The sequence below is a fragment of the Scyliorhinus torazame genome, chromosome 5 (assembly GCF_047496885.1).
Source record: "Scyliorhinus torazame isolate Kashiwa2021f chromosome 5, sScyTor2.1, whole genome shotgun sequence".
In the NCBI taxonomy this organism is placed as follows: Eukaryota; Metazoa; Chordata; class Chondrichthyes; order Carcharhiniformes; family Scyliorhinidae; genus Scyliorhinus; species Scyliorhinus torazame.
Genome location: NC_092711.1, coordinates 248,669,342 through 248,693,809, shown reverse-complemented (window position 1 = coordinate 248,693,809; position 24,468 = coordinate 248,669,342). Strand labels below are relative to the sequence as shown.

At 47.0% G+C, this 24,468-nt stretch overlaps 1 protein-coding gene across 3 annotated transcripts in view; it reads left to right on the top strand.

Annotated features, from left to right (window-relative positions):
* Positions 1 to 24,468, top strand: part of LOC140421025 (ecto-NOX disulfide-thiol exchanger 2-like) — a 347,774-nt gene that overhangs the window by 162,999 nt on the left and 160,307 nt on the right. The gene's annotated exons all lie outside the window — the stretch shown is intronic.

Genomic DNA, 24,468 nt, shown 5'->3' with positions numbered 1-24,468 from the left:
CGAGTTACGATTTTGGCCAATTGTACATTTTTCTTTTGAAATACAAATTGTTAATACAAGCCACCGTCCTCATCTTCCAAATGCAAATGTCCATTCATGTTGCTCGCTGGGCATCTTAGTCCTGCTCATCTCACTTCAAAATACCTGCTTTCACATAAAATCTCTTTTTGATGTTTGTAAACTTGAATTCTGAGAATCTTCAGTTTAATTAAATTAGTCACACCCATATACACATACACACATGCCTGTTTCACAGTATACCACAGTGAAATTTAAAAATATTGGGATTTTCTGGCCATTCTCACCAGTGCAATCTTCTGGTTCCCCCGACAGCGAACTCCCACCTGGGTTTTCCTGTGCCTACAAGTGGGTTCAATAGGAAATCCATTGACAGCAAGAGGACCAGAAGGTCCCACCACTGGCCAATGGCGGACCACATCCTGCCAGCAGGAAACACGCTGTGGAGGGTGTGGAAAATCTCTTTTCCCCCTCCCCACCCCCCAATTATTTTTTTGTTATCTCCACCAGGTAATCTGGGGGAGGAGGAATGATGGCGCCTTATTTGTCAAATTTCAATAGTATATTTCTTCGAATGAAAGAAGAAAGTAGTTGCAGAAGAATGTGAGTAAAGTTTATACTTTAAAGCACAATGAAGTACTTTCCTTCAACTCAATAGCTTGAACTTTGTGATTGTTAATGTGAGCTGACTATGACCCTTCAATTCTCTTTGTGTCCAGTGCTTTCAAATGTGTTCCTTGTATCCACTCAACCATGTATAGTTTTTTATTCAGTGCTACTCAATCCTTGGAACAGCTGGAGGGTTTTGCTACTGACCTTCACTCGCCTCATTCAGTAGTGTTTGTTTGGTGGTGCATAAGATAGTTGTGTCAAATTACAGTGGAACACAATTCCGAATATATGTATGTACACTGGGCACAAATGGTTTATACTAACATGACATCTGGATTAATCATGGAAGCACTTAAAGTTGCAATTTGTGCAGTGCAATTTAGATAAACAATAACATTACATCAAGAGCATGGCACATGTTGCAGTATTAGGAGCGAATTTGCATTTAAGGCACCTTTCATATCCTCAACCTCCCAAATTGCTTTTGAATTGTAATCATCACTGTCAGTGCATGTGGCAGCCCATTTGTTCAGAGCAATGTCTTATGAAGAGCAGAGTTAAATAACCAGATAATCTATTCTGATGGGGTTTGTGTTAAGGGATAAATATTGTCCAGGACACGAGGAGAATTACTTTTATTTTTGGAATCTAGCTGTGGGGTATTTTGTTTAACACCTTATCCAAAAGCAGCATCTCTGACAATGCAACATTCTCCAATACCATACAGAAGTGTCAGCCTAGATTAGATATATGGGTTCCTGAAGCAGGGTTAAACTAACAACCTTCTGACTCTGGCAAGTGTGCTATCACTATATCAAGGCTAAAGCTTGAAAGTTAGAAATTGAAAATTACTCCTGCAGGCACTGTGTCTCAAATCCAGCTATCTGAAAACCAGAGTTGTCGAAAACTGGGCATTTTGATAAGCTGCCATGATGAATTTTAATTGTTATTCAGGAATCAAATAACTTACTGGGATAATTCAACAAGGTGTTGCGTTGCTGTGGTGGCACGCCAGACTAGATATCAGCTTCACGCACTGATCTTTTCCTGAGCTCCAAGTGACCTGAGCATTCCTTGACCCCACTTGAATATACTTGGCCCGATCTGCCTTTACAAATGTTATTTCTTCATAATTATGTATTCCACCTCCCCGCCCACATCCGTAAACTAGCAAGCTCTGAAATCTGGCGCAGACTTGGTCCCAGAACATTGCATCGCTCTTGGTTTTACAGAAATGAATTTCTCATATGATTTAAAGAAATATATAGTTTTTTTAAAAATATATTTTATTCAAGATTTTTTTGGCCAAACATAACAGTACATAGTGTTTCTTTTAAACACCAATAAAGCAATATAAATAACAGTGGCCAGTTTTAAATAAATAAATAATATATAAACAAAAACAAAACTAAATGGCAACTGCCTTGTCAAAAATAGATACTCTTCAAAGATACAATCCAACAGTCCAATATACATTACCTATAACAAATGTCTATACATATACAATGACATCCCTGAGAGTCCATCCGGTTCCTCTTCCCCCCCCCCCCCCCCCCCCCCCTCCCCCCTGGGTTGCTGCTGTTGTCTTCTTCTTTTCCATTCCCTCTATCTTTCTGTGAGGTAGTCGACGAACGGTTGCCACCGCCTGGTGAACCCTTGAGCGAACCCCTTAATACAAATCCGTTCTAACTTTATAAACCCTGCCATGTCGTTTATCCAGGTCTCCACACCCGGGGGCTTGGCTTCCTTCCACATAAGCAATATCCTGCACCGGGCTACTAGGGACGCAAAGGCCAAAACATCAGCCTCTCTCGCCTCCTGTACTCCCGGCTCTTCTGCAACCCCGAATATAGCCAACCCCCAGCTTGGTTCGACCCGGACCCCCACCACCTTCGAAAGCACCTTTGCCACCCCCACCCAGAACCCCTGTAGTGCCGGGCATGACCAGAACATGTGGGTGTGATTTGCTGGGCTTTCTCGAGCATCTCACACACCTATCCTCTACCCCCAAAAATTTACTGAGCCGTGCTCCAGTCATATGCGCCCTGTGTAACACCTTAAATTGTATCAGGCTTAGCCTGGCACACGAGGACTATGAGTTTACCCTACGTAGGGCATTAGCCCACAGCCCCTCCTCAATCTCCTCCCCCAGCTCTTCTTCCCATTTCCCTTTCAGCTCATCTACCATGATCTCCCCCTCGTCCCTCATTTTCCTATATATGTGTGACACCTTACCATCCCCCACCCATATCTCTGAGATCACTCTATCCTGCACCTCCTGCGTCGGGAGCTGCGGGAATTCCCTCACCTGTTGCCTCGCAAAAGCCTTCAGTTGCATATACCGAAATGCATTCCCTTGGGGCAACCCATATTTTTCCGTCAGCGCTCCCAGACTCGCAAACGTCCCATCTACGAACAGATCTCTCAATTGTGCTACCCCTGCTCTTTGCCATGCTCCAAATCCCCCATCCATTCTCCCCGGAACAAACCTATGGTTATTTCTTATCGGGGACCGCACCGAGGCTCCCGTCTTTCATTGCCGTCTCCACCACCACCACCGGGCTTGTGGTGTATTTCTTCGGTGAGAACGGCAACGGTGCCGTCACCATTGCTTGTAGGCTAGTCCCCCTGCAGGACGCCCTCCAATCTCTTCCACGCCGCTCCCTCCCCTTCTCCCATCCACTTACACACCATAGAAATATTGGCATCCCAGTAGTACTCACTTAGGCTCGGTAGTGCCAGCCCCCCCTGTCCCTACTACGCTGCAAAAATCCGCTCCTCACTCTCGGGGTCTTCCCGGCCCACACAAAACTCATCATACTCTTCTCGATTCTTTTGAAAAAAGCCTTCGTGACCACCACCGGGTGGCACTGAAACACAAAAAGGAATCTCGGGAGGACCACCATTTTAACCGCCTGCACCCTACCTGCCAGTGACAGGGACACCATGTCCCATCTCTTAAAGTCCTCCTCCATCTGTTCCACCAACCGCGTTAAATTAAGCCTGTGTAATGTACCCCAATTCTTGGCTATCTGGATCCCCAAGTACCGGAAGTCCCTTGTTACCTTCCTCAACGGTAAATCCTCTATTTCTCTGCTCTTCTCCCCTGGATGCACCACGAACAACTCACTTTTCCCCATGTTCAATTTATGCCCTGAAAAGTCCCCAAACTCCCCAAGTATCCGCATTATCTCTGGCATCCCCTCCGCCGGGTCCGCCACATATTACAACAAATCATCCGCATACAGAGATACCCGGTGTTCTTCTCCTCCCCTGTGTACTCCCCTCCACTTCCTGGAACCCCTCAATGCTATGGCCAGGGGCTCAATCGCCAGTGCAAACAATAACGGGGACAGAGGACATCCCTGCCTCGTCCCTCTATGGAGCCGAAAATACTCAGACCCCCGTCCATTCGTGACCACGCTCGCCACCGGGGCCCTATACAGCAACTGTACCCATCTGATATACCCATCTCCAAAACCAAATCTCCGCAGCACCTCCCACAAATAATCCCACTCCACTCTATCAAATGCTTTCTCGGCATCCATCGCCACCACTATCTCCGCTTCCCCCTCTGGTTGGGGGCATCATCATTACCCCTAGCAGCCTCCGTATATTTGTGTTCAGCTGTCTCCCCTTCACAAACCCAGTTTAGTCCACATGAACCACCCCCGGGACACAATCCTCTATCCTCGTTGCCATTACCTTGGCCAGAATCTTAGCATCCACATTCAGGAGGGAAATGGGCCTATAGGACCCGCATTGCAGCGGGTCTTTTTCCTTCTTTAGGAGGAACGATATCGTTACCTCTGACATAGTCGGGGGCAGCTACCCCCTTTCCCTAGCCTCATTAAAGGTTCTCGTCAGTAGCGGGGCCAGCAAGTCCATATACTTCCTATAAAATTCCACCGGGAATCCGTCTGGTCCCGGGGCCTTCCCCGCCTGCATGCTCCCAATCCCTTTCACTACTTCCTCCGTCTCAATCTGTGCTCCCAGTCCCGCCCTCTCCTGCTCCTCCACCTTAGGAAATTCCAGCTGATCCAGAAAGCACATCATTCTCTCCTTCCCTTCCGGGGGCTGAGCTTCATATAATCTTTCATAAAATGCCTTGAACACTCCATTCACTCTCTCCGCTCCCCGCTCCATCTCTCCCTCCTCATCTCTCACCCCCCTATCTCCCTCGCTGCTCCCCTTTTCCTCAGTTGGTGGGCCAGCAACCTGCTCGCCTTCTCCCCATATTCGTACTGTACACCCTGTGCCTTCCTCCATTGTGCCTCTGCATTACCCGTAGTCAACAAGTCAAATTCTACATGTAGCCTTTGCCTTTCCCTGTACAGTCCCTCCTCCGGTGCCTCCGCATATTGTCTGTCCACCCTCAAAAGTTCTTTCAACAACCGCTCCCTTTCCCTACCCTCCTGCTTTCCTTTATGTGCCCTGATAGATATCAGCTCCCCTCTAACCACTGCCTTCAGCGCCTCCCAGACCACTCCCACCTGAACCTCCCCATTATCATTGAATTCCAAGTACCTTTCAATACATCCCCTCACCCTTAAACACACCCCCTCATCTGCCAATAATCCCATGTCCATTCTCCAGGGTGGGTGCTGTTCTTTTTCCTCCCCTATCTCCAGGTCCACCCAATGTGGAGCGTGATCCGAAATAGCTGTAGCCGTGTACTCCGTCCCCGTCACCTTCGGGATCAGTGCCCTTCCCAAAACAAAAAAGTCTATCCGTGAATAAACTTTGTGGACATAGGAGAAAAACGAAAACTCCTTACTCCTAGGTCTACTCTCCAGGGGTCTACTCCTCCCATCTGTTCCACAAAGTCCTTGAGCACCCTAGCTGCAGCAGGCCTCCTTCCGGTCCTAGACCTCGATCTGTCCAGCCCTGAGTCCAGCACCGTATTAAAATCTCCCCCCATTACCAACTTTCCCGCCTCTAGGTCCGGGATGCGTCCTAACATACGCCTCATAAAATTGGCATCGTCCCAGTTCGGGGCATATACGTTCACTAAGACCACCGCCTCCCCTTGCAATCTGCCACTCACCATCACGTATCTGCCCCCACTATCCGCCACTATGGTCTTTGCCTCAAACATTACCCGCTTCCCCACTAGTATAGCCACCCCCCTCTTTTTTGCGTCTAGCCCCGAATGAAACACCTGTGCCACCCATCCTTTGCGCAGTCTGACCTGGTCTATCAGTTTCAGGTGCGTCTCCTGCAGCATGACCACATCTGCCTTAAGTTTCTTTAGGTGTGCGAGTACCCGTGCCCTCTTAATCGGCCCGTTCAGCCCTCTCACATTCCACGTGATCAACTGGGTTGGGGGGCTCTTTACCCCCCCCCCCCCTTGTCGACTAGCCATCCCCTTTTTCAATCCAGCTCCTCACCCGGTTCCCACGTAGCTGTATCTCCCCCCGACGGCGCCCTCCTGCCCCGACCACCCCACCCCATACCAGCTCCCCCTTCTCCCCAGCAGCAGCAACCCAGTTAACACCCCCGCCCCCACCCCCCCGATAGATCCCTCACTAGCGTGATTGCACCCCCCATGTTGCTCCCAGAAGTCAGCAAACTCTGGCCGACCTCGGCTTCCCCCCGTGACCTCGGCTACCACTGTGCGAGGCCCCCTCCTTCCTGTTTCCCTGTTCCCGCCATAATTACCATAGCGCGGGAACAAAGCCCACACTTCCCATTTGGCCCCGCCCCCAATGGCCGGCGCCCCCAGCTCCTCATCCTCCCTCCCCCCCCTCCCCCACGACATGGGGAAGAGAGAAAAGTTACAGGATCGCAGGATTAACAACTTGGGAAATCATCTCTTCCCCCTTTTCTCCCCCCTTCACCCCATGTAATCACCCCACCACTTTGTCCCAAACGTTCTTTTTCTAGTCCGCTAATTCCAGTTTCTCCTCGACAATAAATGTCCACTCCTCTTCTGCCGTTTCAAAGTAGTGGTGTTTCCCTTGATGTGTGACCCACAGTCTTGCCGGCTGCAGCATTCCAAATTTAACCTTCCTTTTGTGCTGCACTGCCTTGGCCCGATTAAAGCTTGCCCTCCTTCTCGCCACCTCCGCACTCCAATCTTTTTTTTATAAATGTTTTATTGAAAATTTTTTCCCAAACAACAATTTTTCCCCTCTTACAAAGCAAACGCAACAATAACAATACAGAAATTTTAAACAATACACAAGTAACAAAACCCCTTTATCTTTGACCTAAACTAAACCCCCCCCCCCCCCCCCGCACTCCAATCTTGATATACGTGGATCACCGCGTTCTCCCACCTACTGCTCCGAGTTTTCTTTGCCCATCTGAGGACCATCTCTCTGTCTTTATGTCGGAGAAATCTCACCACTATGGCTCGAGGAATTTCTCCAGCCCTCTGTCTTCGCGCCATAACTCGATAAGCTCCCTCCACCTCCAACGGGCTCGTTGGGGTCTCCGATCCCATTAACGAGTGCAGCATCGTGCTCACATATGCCCCCACGTCCGCCCCTTCTGCACCTTCGGGAATCCTTAAATTCTTCCTCCTCGCATTATTCTCCAGCACCTCCAGCCTTTCCACACACCTTTTGTGTTGTGCCTCGTGCATCTCTGTCTTCACCACCAGGCCCTGTATTTCGTCCTCATTCTCAGCAGCCTTTGCCTTCACAACCCGAAGCTCCTGGGTCTTTTGCTCCTCCTTTAGCCCTTCAATCGCCTGTAATATCGGGGCCAACAGCTCCTTCTTCATCTCTTTTTTAAGTTCTTCCACGCAGCGCCGCAGGAACTCTTGTTGGTCAGGGCCCCATATTAAACTGCCTCCTTCTGACGCCATCTTGCTTTGTGCCTGCCTTCCTGGCCGCTGCTCTAGAGGATCCACCGCAATCTGGCCACTTTCCTCTCCTTTTTCCATCCGTGTCCAGGGGGGATTCCCTTCTGGTTTACCGCACAGTGTTTTTAGCCGTTAAAATTGCCGTTGGGGCTCCTATTAAGAGCCCAAAAGTCCATTCCACCGGGAGCTGCCGAAACGTGCGACTTAGCTGGTCATCGCCGTACCCGCAAGTCAAGAAATATATAGTTAACTGCTTGTTGGTATTTTAACAGTACAATAGTGCAGTATTTTAAAAACTTTTTTTTTCCCGGGATCCACTTTTGCCAACTGACTCACCTTCCTGACACACGCCATCTGTCCTTCGTGACACATGCGTCCAACCTTCACGACACACAGGCATTCGCCAGCTTTAATTTGAAAGGGGAGCCTGCTTGGTCTTAGGGTCTCACTAGAAACATGTTCAAAGGAGAGGGCAATGCGCATATCAGGTGCAGACTTCAGCCAGTTCCTTTATGCCGGCTTCATCTTTATGAAGACATAAAATCCAACCTCACACGTGTAGGTCGTCCTGAAGGACATGAGCAACAAAATGCGTGTTGTACTCCGCAATATTCCTGGGAAATGCTACACCAGAATGCTGACAGCCTCATAGGCTTTTGGCATGTTTTTAATGTGGTATTGCAGGTCAGCTACAGCGGCGTCATCTTTTCATTTGGAGTCAGCTCTCAGTTAATAACTGACCCTGGGGTCTCAACCTCAAAAGGAATTTTTCACCCACTACTTCTTTCAAAATCTGACATTTCTCTACTCATTTGCCAGTACTTCCCCGAATATAATAAGGGGCTTTGCATCCTTATTTTCATTGGCACAATTGGCAAAACCATACCTCAAGAAAACATCGTTATACTGATTTTTCCCCCAAGTTAAGTTTCTTTTTCGTAGGCTGTTTACCCATGGCCCTGGAGATCTGTACAGAGCAAACACTAGCACTGTTCTGCTTTCCCTGGATTGTCAAGAGCGCCTCTGCGAGAGATTCTGTGTGAGATCCTGCCCAATAGGTAAACAGCCTATTTGAGTCTCTAGCCATCTCTTACTTTTTAGAAAACCATCATCTTCACAGTTCAGTTGCCTTGCTTGCCAATAGCCCCAAAATGGAAGCAACGCTGCTTCATGATTTGGGACCAAAAACACATACCTGGAGGTCACTCAAGTGCGTGCAGGGCGCGTGACCTGCTCTCTGCTGCCACTTCTGGCCAGAAGACTCCACTTAGCCTCATTTATTTTCATTTAAAAGGCGTTTGCAGCCACCATTGTCGATGTAAAAGCCAGTACCAGCTGTTGGGCCCTTCTTCCACAATCGAGGCCTCCACGACCACTCTGTGACCCTCCCGATACCCACCTGCGGGTCGTGATCCGCACTTTGAGAAATCCTGCGAAAGTGCATGCTGTTATCAAATTGTAGCATTTTGCCTGATGCAAATAGTGTATAAATCATTCCCGAAAGCAAACACTGGGTGTTGGATCATCAGTCGGAGCATTTTGTGTTCTATCAGTGAATTTGTATTTTATTTTTCTGTTTTCATTTGTTGCAGTTTCTCTTACGAATGTTGGAAACAAATAATGATCATCTGGAAATATCCAAATTTCAGCAGTAGTTTGTTTGTTTCACTATAAAGATGCAAGTAACACACCACAGAAATTCAACCACAACAAAAGAAAGATCTATTATGGATTAGAAACTCTTTTTAAAGTAATTGTAAGGGCACGGTTTGGTTTATTAGGACTATTCCTTACTGTTTCCACTTGTTAATGCCCTCACTCAAATTCTGCTTCTGTGATGTGTTACACCTTCTACTCTGACTATGAAATGACAACATTTGTAGTTTGCTTATAGGGAAATATGGAATTTATCCTATAAGACTGCCGCTTGGAGAGCAAGGAAGAAAGTTGACCTGAGGAAATGAGGGCTCTACAGTTTAAAAGCAACAGTTACTGAATTGTATCACAATGTACTGATTTTAAATTCCATTCCAGGTAGCAGGCATATCTCCTACCAAAATACAAGAAAATAGAATATGCCATAAATTAAGATTTAGTGTATTTCCAGAATTTCAATATTTGATAGCAGAAGACTTGTTAAGCTTAATTCCATAATGTAGGCAAGATACTTGCATGGAAACAAAATTATATTTCAAGAAAAGCACTGAGGTGGAAGTGAAAATTGTCTCTTAAGGATGCGATTTAATAGAAATGAAGCATCTCAAGCGTATTTAGCCAGGTGTTTCCTGGTACTGGCAGAGCTGAGAACTACCCTGCTATTAAACAAAACGCTGCTTCATTTCTGGGCCTCTGAGGAACGCCACACAAGGACACACTTAGAGCCTTTTCCTGCACTAATGGGATCTACTCACCATTGGATTCCTCGACCCACCACTGTGGCCTCCGGGGATCCCGCCCCCCAGTGCCCCAACACAACAATAAGGAGGTCATCGAGCCATTGACTCCATCTACACCTCCCGCTGTCTGGGGAAAGTGGGCAGCATAATCAAAGACCCCTCCCACCCGGCTTACTCACTCTTCCAACTTCTTCCATCGGGCAGGAGGTACAAAAGTCTGAGAACACACACGAACACTGAACGACCATCTTATGGACTGACCTGATTAACACTACACCCCTGTATGCTTCACCCGATGCCGGTGTTATGTAGTTACATTGTGTACCGTGTGTTGCCCTATTATGTATTTTCTTTTCTTTTCTTTTCATATACTTAATGATCTGTTGAGCTGCTCGCAGACAAATACTTTTCGCTGTACCTCGGTACACATAGCAATAAACAAATTCCAAATCCAAATCCGTCTGCACTCCACCTCATAAGAGCAGGGCACCCCCAGGCCGAGTCCATGATGCCACATGTGAGTTCCAGGCTGCTCTGGAAGTGCCATGGTGCCTGCAAAGCATTGAGGGTGCTAGAGTACTACCCTGCCCAGAGCACGACCGCTCAGGGACCCTCAATCGTCTTGGAGACCCTCCAAGTGCTGGTACGCTTGGTCTACGTTTATGAAAACCAGTGCTAAACGGTGCCTGCTCGGGGTCTCCGAGGCGAGGCTGTTAGGTCCCGGGCGCTGAGTAGATTCAACGTAGGCATATTCAAGTGAGACTAATGAGACTAATTGCTCACTTAAATATGCAAATCTGTGTCCCGACCTCAATGGGTGGAATCCGTATCAAGATGCCGTTGCGAAATCTTGTTCGGGAGGCCTCACGCGGGATTTACCGGCTTTCCTCGCATACCGAGTCGGGCATGGCAGTCGCACATGAGGTGGCTCCCACCTGAGGATTTGGTTTTTTGGCCCTTTCGGCCTGATTTTTGGGAAGAAATTGGTACACAGTTGGTACTGTTGGACAGAATTAGATCCCTCCTGTTAAATGATGCCTGGGGGTGGGGGAGGGGGGTGTACTGCAAGGCATAAGTCGGGTAAGGGATCTTCGCCTGATTCGGAATGGCAAGGTCTTTGTGGCATGATTGCTCCCTCAGTGGATGACTGAAAAGTTGGTGGACTTCTTGTCAGTTGATTTCGGGAACAGTGACAAGTTGTTGCGGAGGCGATTGAGAGGGCCGTGGCGCCAATTCTTGCGACCTTGGACAGGTTGGATTGCCGAATGGATATATGGGGACGACAGTTAAGCAGGTGATGTAAGTATGTGTTCAGTGATCTCAGCGATCAGATTGTTTCTTTGGAGGCAGAGATGGTGTTGTTGGTGGAGGAGCAGAAGACCAGAGCAGGTTGATGACAACATTTAAGCATTGTTGGGCTGCCGGATGGCTTGCGAGATACAAACGCCACTGATTATGTGTCTAAAGATGTTTGGGAAGTTGGTGGGGTCTTTTCGACCTCTCCTGAGTTGGACGGGGCCCATGATTGCTGAAACAGAAGCCGAGATTGGGGGAGCCACCATGGGCGATTATTGTCCTGTTCCATAGATATACTTCGGTAAGGAGCGGTTCCTGAGATGGGCAAAAGACAATCAAGAGTGTAGATGGGAGGGCACTCCATCAGAATATATCAGCATATCTAGGCAGAGTTCAAATAAAGGTGCGTGGCATTTAATAAGGCTAAGGTGGCCCTCTACAAGAACAATGTGCATTTTGGGATGGTGCACCCGGCTCATCTTTGTGTTACCTTCAGAGACTGAGATCATTGTTTCGACACTCCAGAGGAAGTTAAGAATCAGCGGTGTCAATGTGGTCCGGAAAGCACGTACAGTAGACAAAGTTTGCATATCGTTAGCGGGCCTGACCGCGATGCTCTGCCTCAGATGGGCCGAGTTCCTGACGGCGCGGTTCACTTGTGCTTTTAAAAATCGTGAAATTGGCGTTGTGGCTGCTTAGGGAGACAGGGGGTGTGGAAAGTGTCCAACATTGCCATAGATTGCTGACAGTTGTGCTGCTGGGGGCTTCTGCCACAGCCGGGCGAGGTGCGCTATGGGTTTGGGGTGGACGGTCGGACACGGAATACCATTGCCACAGCCGGAAAGGCAGCTGCGCATGCCGCTGACAGCCCGCTGTAAACTTAGGATCACTAAGTTCACCCCCTAGCCACACTCCCTAGCTGCCCTCTAGCCCAGCTGACTTATCAACTGTATGGTGGCCACTTTTGTGGCTGTAGGAGTGGAAGAAGTCAGATGTCTTGGCCTTCTCCTTTCTAATACCCAGAGGCTAAGTAATGCTCGGGTGGAGGTCTCCGGCACCTTGGCTTCTGCTTGGTTAGGGGACCTTGTGGAATTTTTGCACCTGGAGAGGATCGTATATGCCATGAGGGGGTTGTTGGATGGGCTTTAGTCAAGGTGGCAGCCTTTCATTATCTCTTTTAAGGAGCTGGTAACCGTCAGCTGTTGGGGGGGAGCAGGGGTTTGGTCAATATAGTCAGGTTTACTTTGTGGTGGGGAGGGGTGGAGGGCGAACTCCAGAGGGGTTGTAGGGTTAATCTGGGTACAAAATTGGGTGAGGATGGGTGGGGTTGTCATAGAATTTACAGTGCAGAACGAGGCCATTTCCATCGAGTCTGCACCGGCCCTTGGAAAGAGCACCCTTAAGCCCACATCTCCACCCTATCACCATAACCCAGTAATCTCACCAGTGTCGGGGATATCTTTGTAATAATGAAAAGTTTGTTTGAATAGTTTGAATATTTTGTCTGGTATAAACAAGAATTTTTGAATAACATTTTTTAAAAATGATTCACAAAGGAGTAAAAGAAAAGCCTTATTAAATCTTTAGAATTTTTTTAGTTATGAGTTTGGAGTTTAATGATTTTAAAAAGTGAAAAACGAGTGTCATACATTACTGGAATTCAAGACAAAAGAAATGTAAAAGCCTATAATTAAGTGGTGAGAGCATACATGACCAGGTTGTAAGTGAGAATTGACAGGTCAATTGTATTTTGTTCTTCTGTCATTAACTCCAATTTGCCACTTAACACTTGTTATCTTGCAGCAATAACATTTATTATCAGATGACAGGATGTTGTTAATCAGAGGCAGCTTAATTGAACTGCAAAACTGCTATTGATCTGTCTTTTTTAACTTGCAACCTAATCATGTATGTTCATTATAATTTATTATAACCCTTCGTTACTTTATCTTGATGTTTAATACACAATAGTCTTTTTCATTTATTATCATTAAACCGTAAATTCATAAATTAGAAAAAAAAGTTCAACAAAATAGCTTTGAGGAGCTAATGGATCTTGGTGCAGCTGATATGGATCATTGCTAATTGTTTCATAATGTTGATCAGTTTAATGTATTTGGTTTATTACAATCTCAGTTGGTGTTATAACTGATGGGAAGATCCCAGAATGCAACCCTGGCTCAAAAGACCACTAATTAGTTTTAACAACAAGAAAAAGAACAGTTATTAAACATTTAAAAAATGGATTATGGTGCAATACTCCTTTGCTTTCCCCTTATCTTAACAATTGCACAGATTTTAAGATTAACGTGGATCACGGAGTACATCTTAAATTATAATTGTCTCCTCAACACAAGTCCCTTTCCAGTACGTAAGAATGACTGGTAAGACATAGACCTCTCTGAACCCGAGTAAATGTCTGTAGATTCCTCCTCAAAGATCCCCCCAGATGATTCTAATACCATGAGCCACCTTGTCTCACTGAACTCCGACTTCCACACGAGTGATTTCAAAAGTCACTCTCTCAAATTTTCTTTTTAAATTATGCTTTCCCTCTGCTGCTTCCATCAAGGTTTCACTTTCAGGTTTCACATCTCTCCCTTCAGATTTCCTTTGTTTTAAAGGCTTTTACACAAACTCCAATTTCCACAATTATTTTAAATAATGTTTCCCAAACTGTAGTCAAACCTTACCGTGACTGCAGATATCTTTCTGGCCTATCACGATCCAATGCCTTTTCAACTCTTGGGATTTTACAGAACAGGAATCTGTTCTAGTTCCCAGTTTCCTCTGTTCCATTGAAAACTTCTCTTCATTTCTCAATTTGTTTAACTAAATACTTTGTCCCAATATAAATTTGTGGCTTCACTTCTATAAATAACCTTGCTGTTAGATTGTAACCTCTGTTATAGCCATGGTAGATGTTAATTGCTGAGAAAACCAAATCTCAGAGAGAAACTTGGCTTATGAACCATAACCCATTTTAATTAACTGTTCTTTAGGTTTCGTCTGTTTTCTTAACCATTACTCCATGGTATGACTACTTTTTGCAAGGCTGAGAGATGTTTTCCCTTTAGCCTTCTAAAACCAACTACTGCGAGCAGAACTGAGAGCTGCCTTCTCTCTCACTACCTATCTGGTAAGGTTTCTTGTAAGGTCTGGAGTCTTTCCTGGTGCCTCAGCCAGGTTCTCACAGCAACTTGACTGTAGTGGATTGTCCTGAAGCTTTTTAGACCAGAATTTTCATCATGCTTAGGAACTCTCCAGTCTCCAGAGGGACTGTTTGCAACTACTGCTGACAATATCATTGTTTTTATTTGTATAATAAAGTCTCCATATGCTATTTTTTAGAGATCAATGCTGAATGTTGAGCTGACTTCAATGGGTAGCTTATGGCCTTCCTATTTATATTATGTACATATTGATTGTCAACTTAATTGACTTACCTTCATTTCTTTCCTGTTAACAGGGATAACAAAGCCAAATATGGAAGCTAATTATTTTTAGCCATTTTGTGTGATATTGGAATTTGTAAACCTTTCTCATTCATGAGGCAAATAATTGGAGGAAAAAGTTTCCGATACCGCACCTGAAAGGTCTTCAATTTTAAAACGAAGTGAAAGCAAAACAAATGGTGCAAACTTTCTCTCTTGTTTTTTTCAATTTAATGGACCAAATTTTTCTTTTCCAATTAAGGGGCAATTTTAGCATGGCCAATCCACCTACCCTGCACATCTTTGGGTTGCGGGGGTGAGGCCCACGCAGACACTCGGAGAATGTGCAAACTCCACATGGACAGTGACCCGGGGTCGGGATCAAACCCGGGTTGTAGGCGCTGTGAGACAGCAGTGCTAACCACCGCACCACCGTACCGCCCTGAGAGATAACAGAACATGTCTGTTACAGATATGGGAAAGGGAACTGAAACCCTGCCTTACACTGATCCATAATGCAGCAGGGGTAGGGAAACCTGAAATCTTGAGTTAAGAGAATGGTGTTCCAGGATACGAGATCAATGAAGAAGTTCATTGTAGTCATCCCTTGAGGAAAAAATCTACAGGACTGAATCACAGGATCCAGCTATCCTTTTGGACTATCTAAGGTTTTACTTGCCCTGCTGTGGTTGGAAGCAACATGAGTTTGACTACAGCACACCAAATAGAGTTGTCAAGTATAGAAATTAAGTAAAATGTTCACTTCAATTATTATATAATGTACTTGATGTTTTGTAACACATTTATTATGGGATTGTAATTGTGTGGTTATCAGTAAGAACCAAGCACAGACATGTGTGCTAGATTTACCTCTTGTTAAATTTTTCAAAGCTACCCAATCAAATTGTTTGCTGTGAACAAAATTTGATTCATTAGCTTAGACACTATCCAAGAGTGTTTTTAAAGATGATGCATTAATAATAAAAATGCAAAATAAAAACTCCCCTCAGTTCCTTATAATGATTTGACTCTTGGAGTGCCATATAAAAATATTGTTCATAAGTATGGTTAATATTGCTACTGAAGCTTTCTTGGATTCTAACGTAACAGGTGACATGAGAAAATTGCAAATAATTTATTAAATGTTCATTTTAACAAGATTGTATCCTATGAAAAAAAACATTGATAAAATAGGGGTGTCCTCTAAAGTTTCAATTATGCTGTTTTCTTTGTGGAAAATAAATAAGGTTTCAATATTCTAACTAAGCAGAATAACATAGAAAAGCTGAATCTGTCCAGTCTTTCCCATTTGAATTGTCAAACTAAGGACAACTTTTCAAAGAGCACAAACATAGTGGACTTAATTATTTCCTTCTGTGCCCATAAGCATTCTTCCTGATGGCCCGATACATGTTGGGCTGGATTATCCACCTTGCGCCACTGGTAGCAGAGTTACCAATGGGGCCGAGAATCCAGCTTCGGGGAGAAAACGACGCCAATCCGTTTTCGATGCTCCGGCCTCCCACTGGTGTGAAGATCGAGGTTCATTAAGACTCATTTGCATCCACCTACGGGGCCGGGCACCATATTCTCCGAGCCCGCGTGATTCTTCGGTCCTCTGGACCGGGAACCACTTGGTTGAGAATTACTACTGGTCCTGACATAGTGGACCGTGCAGTGGGCCAAGGGGGTAACTCTCTAAGGGACTTGCCCACAAAGTCCATCGGAGGTCCACCCTCCCAATCCCCCACAATGCAAGACCTGACCACCCCCACAGAGACCCCCTAAATAAGGAGACCTCTCCCACAAGGACCCCTTAAATAATGAGACCCCTCCCACAGAGTCCCCTTAAATAAGGAGACCCCCCTCCCACAAGGATGCTTAAATAATGAGACCCCTCCCACAGAGACCCCTTAAATAAGGAAACCTCCATTAAATAATGAGACCCTCCAGAAGAGATCCCTGTCAGGAAGTCCCCCAGAATAGAGACCCCTGCCTGAAAGCTGGAGAGCAGTCCAGAAGGAGGCAGTGAAAAAACATGACTGCTTTAACACTCACCCATGCAACACACCTGCTGGCTCAGGCACAGGAGGTAGCACCTGTCAATTTCTGGAAAGAGAAACCCAGTCAGCTGTGTTTATACCCCTTCAGATCTTTGATCTGCAAGCCACTCATTCATTTCTCATTGATATTGATTGACAGCTTCCACACACCCCTAGCTGTCAGCATTGTTCCATTCATCACCCTCCATGGTTGAGTAACTATAATGTTTATAAACATCAAGCATCTTTATTGTCACAAGTAGGATTACATTAACACGACAGTGAAGTTACTGTGAAAAGCCCCTAGTCGCCACATTCCGGCACCTGTTCGAGTACACGGAGGGAGAATTTAGAATGTCCAAATTACCTAACAGCAAGTCTTTCAGGACTTGTGTGGGGAAACAGGAGCACCCGGAGGAAACCCACGCACACACAGGGAGAACATGCAGATTCCGCACAGACAGCAACCCAAACCGGGAATCGAACCTGGGACCCTGGTGCTGAAAAGCAACAGTGCTACCCACTGTGCTACCGTGCTGGTCCTGGACCACTTCAAACTGAATTAAGTGTTTTCCAATCATCTTCCTTCACAGTTTAAAAAAAAATATTTTTATTCTCCTACTTTCTCACATTTTCTCCTAAATTTACACCCACCAACAATAAACAATAATCAATAACAAATATGTCAATCCCCATATCGATAACAACAATCCCATCCTCCCACCAAACCCCAAACATTAACCCACATGTTCACACAAACAAATGACAAAAAGGAATTAGGGATCACCCATAGTTGCCATTAACACACACAGCCCTCCAAACCGCCCACCCACACGCCCCAACTAATGTTCGATGTTATCTAGTTCTTGAAGGTGCATAATGAATAATGCCCATGAATTGTAGAAGCACTCTATCCTTCCCCTCAGTTCAAACTTAACCTTCTCAAGAGTCAAGAATTCCAACAGGTCCCCCCGCCACGCCAGGGCACAGGGTGGAGAGGTTGCTCGCCAACCTATCAGGATCTGCCTTCGGGCGATCAACGAGGCGAAGGCTACAACATCTGCCTCCGCACCCGTTTCCAACCCTGGCTGGTCCGACACCCCGAATATGGCCTCCCGGGGGCCTGGCGTTCACACACATCTTCTGCTCCTTCAAAGAATCGGCTCATCCTCATCCTCGTGAAGTCTGCTCTGTATACTAGCTTCAGCTGCATCAGCCCCAACCTCGCGTACGAGATGGAGGCATTCACTCTCCGGCACACCTCACACCAGAACCCCATCTCCATATCCTCTCCCAATTCTTCCTCCCACTTTGCTTCCAGTGGTGCCTTCTCCTCTTCCAAAATAGTTCCGTAAACCGCTGACACTACCCCCTTCTCCAGTCCCCCTGTCGTCAGCACCTCCTCCAGCAATGTGGGGGCCGGCTCCACCGGGAAGCTCTGTATCTCCTTTCTGGCAAAATCTCGAACCTGTACGCATCTAAACATTTCCCCCTGCTCCAGCCCATACTTCGCTTCCAGCTCCTTCAATCCTGCAAACCGACACCTAAGAAACAAATCTTTGTGTCTTAATCCCCTTTTCCTCCCATTTCTGAAAATTTCCATCCGACCTCCCTGGCTCCAATCTGTGGTTCCCCCGAATTGGCATTTCCTTTGACCCTGCCCCCAACCCGAAGTATTGGCGAAACTGCCTCCAAAGTGTCAATGAAGCTATTATTACCAGACTCCCTGAGTATTTCCCCGGGGCTATCTGGAGCGGCGCAGTTGTTAGTGCTTTCAATCTCGACCCCCTGCACAAACTCTCCTCCATTCTGACCCACTGGGAATCAACCCCTCTGACCCAGCTCCGCACCTTCTCCACATTCGCCGCCCAGTAGTAATACATCAGGTTCGGAAGACCCAAAACCCCTGCCTGCCTTCCCCTCTGTAGCAGCACTTTTCTAACTCTGGCCACCTTCCCTCCCCATATGAACGAGGTAATCCTTCCCTCAATCTCTCTGAAAAAAGCCTTTGGCAGGAAAATCATCAGGCATTGAAAAATAAACAGAAATCGCGGCAACACGTTCATTTTAACCGCCTGTACCTGACCCGCCAGTGACAGAGGGAGAACATCCCACCTTGCCAGATTGTCTTTCACTCTCCCCACCAAACTAGAAATGTTGTACAAGCAGAGCCCCCCCCCCCCCCCCCCCCCCCCCCAACTCCCGGGCAACCTGCACCCCCAGGTACCTAAAGTGAATCCCTGCCCTACGGAATGGCAGCCCCCCAGCCCTGCCCCTACCCCCGACCGAGACACCACAAAATACTCACTCTTAGTTTGTACCCCGAGAAAGACCCAAACACTCGAAGCAGCTCCAATATTTCCCCCTATCGACACACTCGGTTCCGATACGTATAACAGCAAGTCATCGGCATATACGGACATCCTATTCTCTATCTCTCTCTTCCCCCCCCCCCCCACTATTCCTTTCCTTACCACCTAACCTCTTAATGCGATGGCAAACAGCAGGTGGGGACATAGGGCATCCCTGCCTAGACGCACGGTGGAGAGAATGGTATCTCGAGCTGATGTTGTTTGTGCGAACACTCGCCCTCGGCTCCTTATATAGTAGCTTTACCCAGTTCACAAATCTTGGTCCAATCCCAACCGCTCCAGAACTGCCCATTCTACCCGGTCAACTGCCTTCTCAGCGTCTGATGCCACAACCACCTCTGTTTCCTTCCCCTCTGCCGGTGCCATAACGACGTCCAATACCCTTCTAACGTTTGAAAAGAGCTGCCTCCCTCTCACGAACGCCGTCTGATCTTCACCTATCATCTTCGGGAGGCTCTCCTCCAGCCTACCCGCCAGTACCTTCGCCAATACTTTTGCGTCCACATTCAGAAGTGATATGGGCCTATACGAACCACACTCTGTCGGATCCTTATCTTTTTTTAGCAACAGGGAAATCAATACCTCCCCCAAAGTTTGTGGCAACATCCCCTTCCCTATCGCCTCCTCAAACATCCCCACCATCAGGGGTGCCAGCTTTTCCTTGAATTTTTTATAATATTCCACTGGAAACCCAACCGGCACTGCCACCTTTCCCGACTGCATCCTCCCAATCGCATCCTTTATTTCCTGCTCCACTATCGCTCCTTCTAATGTAGCCCTGTCCCCCTCCCTAACCTTGGGTACTCCAACCCATCTAGAAATTCCGGCATCTCACGGTCTCCCCCAGGTGGCTCTGACCTGTACAACCTCTCATAAAATTCCTCAAAAACCTTGTTAATCAGATCCGGAGCCACCACCTACTTCCCTGCCCTATCCCTCACCTGAACAATTTCCCTTACCGCTGCCTCCCTCCGAAGCTGACCTGCTAACATGCCCCGCCTTATCTCTATGTTCGTAAACTGCACCCCTTGCTCGTCTCAGGTGGCGCACCGCCTTCCTGGTGGACAGTTGGTCGAAGCTCGCCTGTAGCTCCTTCCTCTTTTCCAGCTTCACTGGGTCCCCATCGTCTGCATAACTCCTATCTACCTCCAACATCTCCTCTATTACCCTCTGCCGCTCCAACCTCTCCTCTTTGTCCACCCTGGCCTTAAACAAAATCACCTCGCCCCTCACCACCGCCTTTAGAGCCTCCCAGACAACTGCCTTCGACACCTCATCCGTACAGTTGAAACCTACATGTTCCTCAATTAGCTTTTCAATTTTGTCACAGAACACTTGGTCCCCCACATCTAATTTCCACCCTGGCCTCTGCGCTACCCCCTTCTTCAGTACCATATCCACCCAATGCGGAGCATGATCTGACACTGCAATTGCCGAGTATTCCGACCCCTTAACCCCAGCCAGCAAAGCCTTCCCCACCACGAAAAAGTCGATCCGCGAGTATACCTTATGGACTGCTGAGAAAAACGAGTACTCCTGTTCCCTCGGGTGCAGAAACCTCCAAGGGTCCACCTCTCCCATTTCCACCATTAGCCCAGCCAACGCCTGTGCCCCCCCCTGATGGGACCAGCGAGCGCGGCCGTGATCTGTCCAACCTTGGCTCCTGCACCAAGTTCCAGTCCCCCTCCACTATCAGCTTGTGTGTGTCCAAGTCGGGGATGGCCCCAAACACCTTCTTTGTGAATCCCACATTGTCCCAATTGGGACCGTATACATTTAACAGCGCCACTAACCTCCCCTCCAGCTCCCCTGTCACAATCACATATCTACCCACCTGATCTGCCACCACCTTCTCCATCTGGAAGCGTACTCTTTTGCTGACCATTACCGCTACCCCGCGAGCCCTTCCGTCAAATCCAGATGAAACACCTGACTAACCCAGCCCTTTTTAAGTCTCACCTTGTACTTCACCCTGAAGTGAGTCTCCTGCAAAGAACAAAGAAAAGTACAGCACAGAAACAGGCCCTACGGCCCTCAGGCCCGTGCCGACCATGCTGCCCGACTAAACTACAATCATCTACACTTCCTGGGTCTGTATCCCTCTATTCCCATCCTATTCATGTATTTGTCAAGATGCTCCTTAAATGTCACTATCGTCCCTGCTTCCACCACCTCCTCCGGCAGCGAGTTCCAGGCACCCACTACCCTCTGTGTAAAAATAACTTGCCTCGTACATCTACTCTAAACCTTGCCCCTCGCACCTTAAACCTATGCCCCCTAGTAATTGACCCCTCTACCCTGGGGAAAAGCCTCTGACTATCCACTCTGTCTATGCCCCTCATAATTTTGTAGACCTCTATCAGGTCGCCCCTCAGCCTCCGTCATTCCAGTGAGAACAAACCGAGTTTATTCAACCGCTCCTCATAGCTAATACCCTCCATACCAGGCAACATTCTGGTAAATCTCTGCACCCTCTCTAAAGCCTCCACATCCTTCTGGTAGTGTGGCGACCAGAATTGAACACTATACTCCAAGTGTGGCCTAACTAAGGTTCTATACAGCTGCAACATGACTTGCCAATTCTTATACTCAATGCCCCGGCCAATGAAGGCAAGCATGCCGTATGCCTTCTTGACTACCTTCTCCACCTGTGTTGCCCCTTTCAGTGACCTGTGGACCTGTACACCTAGATCTCTCTGACTTTCAATACTCTTGAGGGTTCTACCATTCACTGTATATTCCCTACCTGCATTCGACCTTCCAAAATGCATTACCTCACATTTGTCCAGATTAAACTCCATCTGCCATCTCTCCGCCCAAGTCTCCAAACAATCTAAATCCTGCTGTTTCCTCTGACAGTCCTCATCGCTATCCACAATTCCACCAACCTTTGTGTGTCTGCAAACTTACTAATCAGACCAGTTACATTTTCCTCCAAATCATTTATATATACTACAAGCAGCAAAGGTCCCAGCACTGATCCCTGCGGAACACCACTAGTCACAGCCCTCCAATTAGAAAAGCATCCTTCCATTGCTACTCTCTGCCTTCTATGACCTAGCCAGTTCTGTATCCACCTTTGCCAGCTCACCCCTGATCCTGTGTGACTTCACCTTTTGCTCTAGTCTACCATGAGGGACCTTGTCAAAGGCCTTACTGAAGTCCATACGGACAACATCCTCTGCCCTACCTGCATCAATCATCTTTGTGACCTCTTCGAAAAACTCTATCAAGTTAGTGAGACACGACCTCCCCTTCACAAAACCATGCTGCCTCTCACTAATACGTCCATTTGCTTCCAAATGGGAGTAGATCCTGTCTCGCAGAATTCTCTCCAGTAATTTCCCTACCACTGACATAAGGCTCACCAGCCTGTAGTTACCTCGATTATCCTTCCTACCCTTCTTAAACAAAGGAACAACATTGGCTATTCTCCATTCCTCCGGGACATCACCTGAAGACAGTGAGGATCCAAAGATTTCTGTCAAGGCCTCAGCAATCTCCTCTCTAGCCTCCTTCAGTATTCTGGGGTAGATCCCATCAAGCCCTGGGGACATAATCTACTGTAATATTTTTCAAGATGCCCAACACCTCGTCTTTTTGGATCTCAATGTGACCCAGGCTATCTACACACCCTTCTCCAGACTCAACATCCACCAATTCCTTCTCTTTGGTGAATACTGATGCAAAGTATTCATTTAGTACCTCGCCCATTTCTTCTGACTCCACACATAGATTCCCTCCCCTGTCCTTCAGTGGGCCAACCCTTTCCCTGGCTACCCTCTTGCTTTTTATGTACGTGTAAAAAGCCTTGGGATTTTCCTTAACCCTATTTGCCAATGACTTTTCGTGACCCCTTCTAGCCCTCCTGATTCCTTGCTAAGTTCCTTCCTACTTTCCTTGTATTCCACACAGGCTTCGTCTGTTCCCAGCCTTTTAGCCCTGACAAATGCCTCCTTTTTCTTTTTGACGAGGCCGACAATATCTCTTGTTATCCAAGGTACCCGAAGATTGCTGTATTTATCCTTCTTCCTCACAGGAACATGCCGGTCCTGAATTCTTTTCAACTGACACTTGAAAGCCTCCCACATGTCAGATGTTGATTTACCCTCAAACATCCGCCTCCAATCTAGGTTCTTCAGTTCCCGCCTAATATTGTTATAATTAGCCTTCCCCCAATTTAGCACATTCATCCTAGGACCACTCTTATCCTTGTCCACCAGCACTTTAAAACTTACTGAATTGTGGTCACTGTTCCCGAAATGCTCCCCTACTGAACTTCTACCACCTGGCCGGGCTATTTTCCCATAACCAGGTCCAGTACAACCCCTTCCTTAGTTGGACTGTCTACATATTGTTTTTTTTTATTAAATATTTTATTGAAAATTTTTGGTCAACCAACACAGTACATTGTGCATCCTTTACACAATATTATAACAACACAAATAACAATGACCTATTTTATAAACAAAAAATGAATAAATAATAAATAACAAAAATGAAAACTAGCCCTAATTGGCAACTGCCTTGTCACAAGTAACACTCTCCAAAAATATAATTTAACAGTCCAATATATAATTATCTGTAGCAACGACCTATACATACTATACAGTATATATTAACAACCCTGAGAGTCCTTCTGGTTCCTTCCCCCCCCCCCCCCCACCCCACCCCCGATCCTGGGCTGCTGCTGCTGCCTTCTTTTTCCCATTCCGTCTATCTTTCTGCGAGGTATTCGACGAACGGTTGCCACCGCCTGGTGAACCCTTGAGCCGACCCCCTTAGGACGAACTTAATCCGCTCTAGCTTTATAAACCCCGCCATGTCATTTATCCAGGTCTCCACCCCCGGGGGCTTGGCTTCTTTCCACATTAGCAATATCCTTCGCCGGGCTACTAGGGACGCAAAGGCCAAAACATCGGCCTCTCTCGCCTCCTGCACTCCCGGCTCTTGTGCAACCCCAAATATAGCCAACCCCCAGCTTGGTTCGACCTGGACTCCTACTACTTTTGAAAGCACCTTTGTCACCCCCATCCAAAACCTCTGTAGTGCCGGGCATGACCAAAACATATGGGTATGATTCGCTGGGCTTCTCGAGCACCTCGCACACCTATCCTCCACCCCAAAAAATTTACTGAGCCGTGCTCCAGTCATATGTGCCCTGTGTAATACCTTAAACTGAATCAGGCTTAGCCTGGCACACGAGGACGACGAGTTTACCCTGCTTAGGGCATCTGCCCACAGCCCCTCCTCGATCTCCTCCCCCAGCTCTTCTTCCCATTTCCCTTTTAGTTCATCTACCATAGTCTCCCCTTCGTCCCTCATTTCCCTATATATATATATATGACACCTTACCATCCCCCACCCATGTCTTTGAGATCACTCTGTCCTGCACCTCTTGTGTCGGGAGCTGCGGGAATTCCCTCACCTGTTGCCTCGCAAAAGCCCTCAGTTGCATATACCTGAATGCATTCCCTTGGGGCAACC